The following is a 9,611-nucleotide window of genomic DNA, read 5'->3' as shown; positions in this document are numbered from 1 at the left end:
CTCTGCCTCTCAGAGGCTGGAACACGACATTTCGAAGAGAATCCCGCATATATGATTCGAATAAACTCCAGTTCATATTCACGAGGTTGTAACCAATGAACAAGTCCTCCGTAACATTCATAGTCATCTTTATCAACATCGTTTGCGGCACGTGGTCAGAGCCAATGTCCGCTTCCAACCTCGGTATGTAACATAAAGGACTAATTGATGCCGAGCATAGAAAGAGACCCAAGCGATCAGTCCTGCCTCTGTCTGCATAATGATTCAGTTCTTTCGATGTAAAGACCAAAAAACCCAAGCTACTGGCCAAGTCTTCAAGGACAGTTCCATCCATATTCGTAGTTTCACATCCATAACTCACATTTTTGGTTGAAATTCAATATCACAGGGTATGAAAATTTGATTGAATATCTAGTTAATTTTAAATTTTTTTAATATTTATTTTAAATTTATTAAAATAATCATCACGCTTGTGATTATTTGTCTTGCCAGTTTATCCTGCACTGAATGCGATTTTAGTGTTTAGAAATACTGGATACATTATTTCTATTGATATATAAGAAGAAACATTTCAAAATAGAGATTTTTATTACTTCCAGAATATTTTATTGTTTGAGCTCTTTTTAATAACCGTAATATCCTCCTATGAATTCAAAGGTTTTTTGAGATAATCATTGAACTACAAACCTTGTCAAATAATGAAGTAGATCCATAATTAAGGATGATGAAGCACCAGTCTAAAGCCCATGTAATTCCGTGTTTTATTACATTTGATGTATTGGACTTTAAATATCACAAGGGCTTATGTGCAGTCAATTGTTCTTATAAGGACTCTGGATAGTATCTCTTTTGATGCTTACCTATCTAGTCTCTCTCTGACATTTAGTCTGAGAGAGCCGTTGGACTGCACCTTCTCGGGTATGGGGTCTCGACAGAGCCAGAGGAAAGGCGTGTGAGGTGCCACCCTTTGTAAACATCGAAGGCTCAGTACTTGGTTATGGAATTGAATGGTTTATTTTTATTTAATATAGATAGTTGGTTATCCAAAGCTCGGCTGTTCATAAAAATCTCGAACTTTGTTGGATATAGACGTCTTTTTTAATTTTTATTGTTCTTATGTTTTCAATTAAGTTAAATGACAGTGTATATTTTTTTAATCCCATTCCCCCTCCTTAAATTGAGAAGCGTGCGACACGAAGAAAACTGACAGACCTCTTAGAGAGTGTTTTTAAGTATTCGCCATTTGCGCTGCGTATAATTATATTCCATATATAATAAGAATGCCGCATTTCTGCAAATTAATGGTTAATTTTTTGTTATAGTCGTTTTTACCGCAGTATTAATTATTTTCTCATTATTGCAATATATTAAATCAAAGGCATTGTACCTTCTTAGTTGTTATATAAGACATTTTTATGGTATATTTTAAATTTTTGATAACCTGGCAAATGAAAATATTTTAGGAATTTGATTTGGTTAAATTAAAAGATGAACACAATTCCTCAATTCTGAAAAGGGAATTTGATGACCTTTTATCAGATTTTGAATCCTTAATGAACAACTATTTTAAATCAAGAAACATTTATGTCAAATACATAGAAAACAAATCAGCTGCAGATAAGAATAATGGGTTTTTGAAAGTCAATGTAAAAAATATTAGGTTAAAGTTTGATCATGAAAAGTTAAAGCATGTAGAAGATATACAGAAACAATTATTCGAAAATTCCCAAATCAAGTGGAACTATTCAGAAGTTGAACTAATTTTCGAAAATCAGATTCGAGATGCCCTTAAATTAAAAGTATACAAATAAGTCTGGAATATTCACAAAATTAGGTAAATCCAACAACAGAAAAAATGGTGAAAAAAATAATTTCCATTATTTATGAGTTTATTAAAACTAACTTTGAGCAAAAAAATGACGAAAATCTTGAAATATATTCACAATTAAAAACAAAAGTTGTTTTTATGATTTATATTTTATAAATATAGATTAAAGAAATAGCATCAGAAATATTCGAACTGAGACGTAAACAAAAAAATCTTGTTTTTGATAATAAAACGTTAAAACGTTTGATTGATGTAAATAGTATATGAAAAATCATTTTTAGTCTTCCGAATCCGACACAAATACAAAAATTGAATTAAAAAAACAGAATTATACAAAAATTAGTGATATGTTTGGTGGGAAAATAATACAAAATCTTTTTTCCGATAACGAAATAAACTGCCCAAACGAAATAGCTTGTTTTTGGGAGTCACCTAAAAATCACCAAATAAAAATGTTAACCAATCTAGTAATGCAGAATAATTTGCTCAAAAAACGAATTGATACTTTTTTAAAGTGCATTAATAGATACAATTGTTAATACATAATATTTAATTATTTTAGGTCTCTATTCGTCTGAATATTCTCTTGACACTCATAATCTGATTAATGTTAATGAAATGGCCCATAAGAGTTTATGGGCAACAAACGAAATATTGGAACTGACCAAGAATATTAAATTCCTTTTCGAAACAAAAAATACGGTAAATAAACACAAATAACATAATGGTTAGAATAATAGAACATCTTCAGGAGATTATTCAAAATCGAATGAAAAAAATATTTTAAATCACGATGAGATTGATCTTCTCAGAAAACATAATTTACGCCTTGAAAAAATTGTTAGAAATTATTAACATATAAAATTTAGATTGAAAAACATTGTTCAGCAACTTCTTATTGCTTACATTGCTTACAGAAAGTAATCTATAATTTAATATTATCAATCAAAAATATAACCAACAATTTTTTTATAATTTACATTTTGTAGGAGACCGAATTAATCAGCGAACTGCGTAGAATAAATACAACAAACGTTCAGGTAAATTCTACTGGTATAGTTTTTGAGTACGAATTTAATATGTTGGAAAAAGATAATCTAATTGAGATAATAAATTCAAAAAACGATATTATCGCTCAATTAGAGGAAAAGGTGAATCAGGAAAAAGATGAAAAACAGGTATCTGAAGATCTTATAACAAGTTAAATTTAAATTTGCAATTCTATAGATCACACTGAGGAAATTTTTGAGGATTTCGAGTTGCCAAATAAAATTGAATCAGATGATTTAGGAGATGTACTTATATTTAAAGTCAAAATTTGTTAATTTTAATTTTATTAGAAATTGAGTACTGGGGTTCCAGATAAAGTGGTTTGTTTAACTTTATGTATGCTTTAACAGATGGAGGATGCTTCCACTAAAAGTTCAAAAACTATACAGCCATCCGTGGATAAAAAGATTTGGGACATAAGAATAATTACAAGTGAAGATTTTATGTATTAAAAAAATATCTAAAATAATATAATTGATAGAACCAAAAAAATTAATAAAAACATTCCGAAATCGGTCAAAAAGACTATAAGCAATGGTGAAAATATATATTTACTGCCAGATAGTAGTGAAAATATTTTTAAAACACCTCAAATTGATTTTCAGTCTCCAATTTTAAAGAATTTTCCTATTTACGGAGAATTAAAGGATTCTAAATCTCAAAAAAAACTCACAGTAAAAAACCATTTCTTAGTTAAAAGCAAGCTCCCTTCGGAAATATCTCCGATTTGAGAAATGAAATTTTAGCTCCTCAAATATTTCAAACAACCAAATACTGTCTGTTTGTTTGTGCAACTATTTATTAGATCAATATGTTGAAAGCTTGTTTCAAGAAGAAGATTTAAAAAATAAAAACAGATTTACTGGTTTTAAGCCTCAAACTAATTTTAATCTCCAAGAGGTTGGAAATGAATTCGCGGCTAGTACAAATAATTCTACGGTTGGTATTATATCACACCTCGAATATGATTCAAATATAAAATCAACGGATTCAAGTGAATGTAATACCGGTATCATACATATTCCGACAGAAATAAATTAGAATCTTTAAACAACTTGAGATCAACCATTTCTACATCTAGTGAAAAAAATGATACGCTGTCGACTAGTTCGTTAGAGCCTTAAAAAGATTTTTTTCTTTTAATCAATATACTAATATCTAATATTTTTTAAATTAAATATCGTGTTCTTTATATTAGAAGGCCGGGGCTTATATTTTTGAAGAGGGAAGAAGGCCCAAATTTTATTGAGTAGGTTTTATAAACGTAAATTATACAGTGGAACTTGTCTAAACCGGCCCCTGAATATACCGGATCTCTCCGTATACCGACCGTTTTCTCCGGTCCTAATTTTTTACAGTATTTTTCAATATAAATTTCACCTCTTTATTCCGGATCCTCTATATTCTGAAAACCGGCCCTAATGTCAAGTCCCAACGGCTTTTTTCACACTGTGCAAACCGGACAAAGAGGTATTAAAAATAACTGTTATTTTTAAAAATTAAAAAATAATAATTTTAAAGGTTAATAAGTTTCATATTTGACTTAATATCAATGAAACGTGCTCGTTGTGAACTCGACCTGAACCACAGAGTTCAACTCATAAAAGATTATCAATGCACACCCAAGTTAACACAGAAAGATCTAAGCCAAAAATATGGTATTGAAACCAGCACTGTATCGGATATTCTGAAAAACTCTACTAAATATCTGGACATATACGATGACAATGGAAACAGCAAGAAAAAGCGTTTTGAAAATAAATGCAAGTTTGATTATCTAAATAAGATCACTTGGGAATGGTTTCAGAGGGCTAGATCCCTTCACTATATGATATCCGGGCCTATTATTCAGGCGAAAGCAACATCATTCGCAAAATCCCTTGGCTTTGATGATTTCAAAACATCCAATGGGTGGCTAGATAACTGGAAGTCACGTTATTCCATTGAAGCCTACTCCATTTGTGGTGAAAAAGCTGATGTTAATTGCTCGAAGATATACAGCACTTCGCTTGCACGGAGGATCCTTCTCTCCTTCCGTCAATAAAAGAATTAATGATTCTGAACAACACGGCCATTGTGAAAAAAATCAAACCTTAAAAAATCTTTTTTGACAGATTTTCTTAATAAATAGAATCTTACTTTAAGTCCTTTTGGTAAGATTATGTTCATAAATTTCAAAACCTTGATAAACCGGATCTCTGTATAAACCGGCCGATTTTCATGGTCCCGTCGGAGTCCGGTTTAGACAAGTTCCACTGTATTTCAAAATCCCTATATAAGCAGTGCACATAACAAAGTAAAAGTGGGGAACATAATAAACAGAACATAATAACAAGCTAAATATATAAAACTGATTATTTACGAATTTATTTATTCGGCAAAATACAAATCTTTATTCCCGTTACATCTCCAAATAAAGATTTGGTTAGAATATTGGCAGCATTTCTCTTCATTTCAAAAGTTTGTTAAAACAGAGGATTCAACCTTTTATGATACAAAAAGACTCTTTAAATGAGTATCTAGGATCAAGATAACCTGTCTGGAAGAATTTCTAAATACACTCATTAGAAATATTTTCCCAAGCACTCAAACCCACTATGTTACTTCAGCCAAATTTGGTTTGATGATATTTCCTTTCTAATTTTTCTATGTTTTTAACTAAATAAACTCTTTTGTTTCGAGACTTAAATAGTTTTTTTAAAAATACATTGCAGGTTAAAGAGATATTTAGTAGCCATATCTCTTCGAATTGTGTTGTCCCCCTTGCAGATCGGAGAGTGACCAAAAAGATACCTCGGTGGCAACGCAGAACTGACGTTTTGAGTTTTATTAATCTTGCCATATTTTACACAGTCGTGGGTAAGGCTCTAGAGACAATGGAGGAGATTTCTCTCTATTTGTACTCGGCAGAAACAACCTATGAAGCCGAGGCTAAAGAGTAGGTGAAGGAAAAACATTGCCGCAAAGATAGCCACACGATAAGTCTCTATAGCAGTGTTTCCCAACCTGGGTTCCGCTGAACGCTTAGGTTCCCCGCAAAATTCTAGGAGTTCCGCGAAGTTCAAAATATTGTGAATAATTTTTCATTATCTGTTTATATTATTTATAAAACGGAATTGTTTTAGTAAAAATTGATCAGGTTTATATTTGAGCATGGCCTAATTAAAAATTGAATTAGAGATTATGTTCAAATACGTTAAGGTCAAGGTTTATAATATAAATAACTATGTTTTTATACTTATTGAAATTCTGGATAATCTGGATAATACTCATATTCTTGTGACGTCCAAGTCTTTTTATCATTTCCAGGATTTGTATGAATGTTGATTTTTTGATGTGGGGCCTCATCTTTTTGATTAAAGTCGGTAGCTTTTAATGGTGTGGGTATAAAATAGCATTCATTATTTTCTTTATAATATTCAAAAAAATTATTTATATGCACATTAGGAGAATAATAATCTTGGGACATTATTTGATTTGTGGAAAGTTGTGAATATGAAAAATTTGTGTTTTTTGTATCTTTTTTTAATTTGTATCGACGATTTTGAAACCATGTTCTAATTTGTTCTTGAGTTAAATTTAATCTTCTTCCTAAAGTCTCTCTTTCCGCCAAGTTAATATATTGATTGAAGTTAAATCTATTTTCAAGTTCATTGATTTGTGTCTCAGTAAATACAATTCTTTTTTTCTTGTGATTTTTTTCATTTATTTTTTTCCATTGATGATATTTATTAATATAATACTGAAAAAATTCTTGGTAGCATTCTTCATATTTAGAAACATCTATAATCATAAAGATTTTTCAAAATTACTTCTCTTGCCTTCTGTGTTATTCTTCGACCTCTTCATATATATAGTGAGACTTGAAAATAAATAAAAATATTTTTTAATATATTTTATTGTTTATTTTATTTAGCTATTTCTAATACAAAAATATTTATATTCGTCATGCCTATCATGGATAACCTTTATATTTCTTTGTCATTCCCTATTAAAAATATGAATAGCAATAAAATTGAACCAATTATTTTAATACACTTTATATGAGTTTGGCATGCATTGTCTAATTTGTATAAAAATTGCATACTTCAGAATTATCCGTCCTATAATCGACTGCTATCCTATAAAAATAAGAAATTGAATAATATTCAAGTGTAAAAAGTAATACTATTACGAATACATCTACAAATTATTTCGTAATAATTTTGAGACTATGATGGGATCTTCTCTATTTTTATTAATTTTCAGCTCACTTTCAAAAGATATTTTTTATTTGTTTAATTAAGTGCTTTATTGATTGTATATTTAACGAATTTATCAAAGTCACAACCCAAAATTTTTGATAAGTAATTTAACAATTCTAATTTATTAATGTTCGAAGAGGAGGCGAATCGATCCTTTCTTGTCTAATCATAATCATTCATAAGCATGAAGCCGATTCTTTAGACAAAGACCCCACAGACATATGAGAGAGGCATCGGGAATAAGGTACGAGCTATTACGCTTAATCAAAAAATCATAAACCTGTAAGTTTATTAATAAAAGAAAGCATTCCCGGAAAATGTCTGTTGAAAAATTCTTTCATATTGTTCATAGTCAAATGGGGTTAAATTAAATTGTTCAGAGGAGCTCCCTTTAAACAATCAGAGATCTTTTTTGACAATTAGATGATTTTTGTGGTTAACCGTAGTTCCCAACTAATGAGATTATCGTAACTAATGAGGTTAACCGTATTAGAAAAATACTAATGTTGTCCAGTATTTGCAAAACTTTTTATGGCGAAATTTCTAGCAATAATTCTTTATATTTTCTCTGTTTTTTTTCGTTGCAACTAATCCGACAGTGCAAGTACGAACCTAATATAGATTATTGAATTGTAAGTAAATAAATAATCTAAAAGAAAATATAGAAAGAAGCTTTAAAAATATTGCATTTTACCAAGTGAATTGGATTTAATCCACAAGGCATACTAAAAATTTTTACCCAGATATAAAGTCTGTTACTTAAAAAAACTTTAGAAAGCATATTTGTAGAATACAAGAATGGTTTCGAGAATATTTTTAATTATTTCACCTATTAATAGGTGTTTCAAAAATCCAGAATATATTATTTCCAAGATAAACTGATTTCAGTCATTTTCAGTCATAAACTGATTTAGTTTGTAGTTATTTTCTATTAATTAGTAAAAATTTCTACATTTATTATTTTTTTTCTTTTTATACAGATGCCACGATAAGAAAAAAATAACAATTATCAGGAATCCGATAATAGTCACTAACAAGAGATCTAACTGGGAAAATGATGTGAATATTTTATCCGACGTAACTTATAAATATAATAACATATTTTTTAAACAATTCAAAGGAAGAAACTTTTCCAAATCTAAATATTTTCTTAATATAGCGAATTGACATTTTTCACCTCTGTAAATATAAAAAAAATCGTAGTCCCGACATCTTTATTTTAATAACCAAAATACTTGCAGTATTTATACCATTTTAATTTTTTTGTAAAATTTATTAAACATGTCGAATTATTTTTACATATACTCTGATTGTTGCAGAGTAGGACGAAGTATTTTTTGAGAGATTTTTGTCCCATAAAAACATATTAAAACGCGAATTTCAGATAAATATTACTTAATTACATAAAAGTACTTAAGTATATGGGGACATTATGAAATCTATCTAAGTACACAGTTAATTTTAACAAGTATATAAGTCTAAACAGATTCAATGAATAATTCTTGAAACTTAGTTTCTATTTTTAGCGGTTCTTGAAGCAAAAAGTATTTATTTATGTTCGGTCTTTTTTATGTTGTTTAATTTAATAATTATCACATAGACAAGGTCGATTTCACTTAAATGTTTTTTTCTAGTAAAATTTAAAATGACTTCACAAACGGACTCCAATTATGTATGGACTACCGGATAAGACGTCACGAGGTTCTTGGCGTTCTTACAGCTGCCAACAACTAAAGAAAACTGATGAGACAAAGACTTAATAATTCAGGATACAGCTCTAGTTAGAATAATTAACTTTCTTGTTCTCTGATGAAAAACCTCTGGTTTTGCGATGCGCTTATTGTCGTTAATCTTTTCGCACCGGGCGGCTAAACGGTTTTGCACAAACATAGACCGGCATTCTGAAATTCAGATTAATCAGATCCTCCAGAGGAGCCGGCCCAGAACGTTTGTTTTCATACGACCAACGTTTGATAACAATTTGATTATATAAACAAATATTTAGTTATATAGTGATCCATTTCTGATATTTTCAATTAAAATTTGTAAACTCCAAGCATATGTTTTATATAAATTTATTAAAGTTATTAATTATTCTTGTGCAGGTATGATTCCGAGTTTTTTAAATGCCCGTTCAACCAAGGCTGAGTATGCTGATCGGTCAGTTCTTTTAAATCTCTAGACATTAATATTTTTAAATTTTGTTTACAGAGAAAGAACAATTTTTTATAGGATATCTGTCGCGCCTCAACTGCAAACTGAGGTCAACTTTTGGTAGACGAAGAGGGCGAGTATCAAATGGCAGATTAGAGTTGTAAATATTCGACTGCATATATGATCCATATGAAACATATTTAAAAGTAGGCTTCTCAACATAATCCACTGATTCTTTCAATTTATTATTTTTAAAAATTATATTAGCAGGATCCTTCTGAGGCAAAGTTTCAAATTTCGGATATAGAAAATCATTTAGCTTGAAAATAATATTT

The 9,611-nt window shown here is 29.7% G+C and overlaps 1 long non-coding RNA gene across 1 annotated transcript; it reads left to right on the top strand.

Moving 5' to 3' along the window:
• Window positions 1–3,168: 3,168 nt before the first annotated feature.
• LOC118761445 lies at window positions 3,169–3,531 on the top strand. Its single transcript, XR_004997385.1, has 3 exons — window positions 3,169–3,198; window positions 3,229–3,323; window positions 3,360–3,531. It is a non-coding gene; the product is annotated as an uncharacterized LOC118761445 (long non-coding RNA).
• Window positions 3,532–9,611: the final 6,080 nt, after the last annotated feature.

Source organism: Octopus sinensis, unplaced genomic scaffold (assembly GCF_006345805.1).
Source record: "Octopus sinensis unplaced genomic scaffold, ASM634580v1 Contig13666, whole genome shotgun sequence".
Lineage (NCBI taxonomy): Eukaryota > Metazoa > Mollusca > Cephalopoda > Octopoda > Octopodidae > Octopus > Octopus sinensis.
The sequence above is the reverse complement of the archived record's forward strand: the minus strand, read 5'-3'. Positions and strand labels throughout refer to the sequence as shown.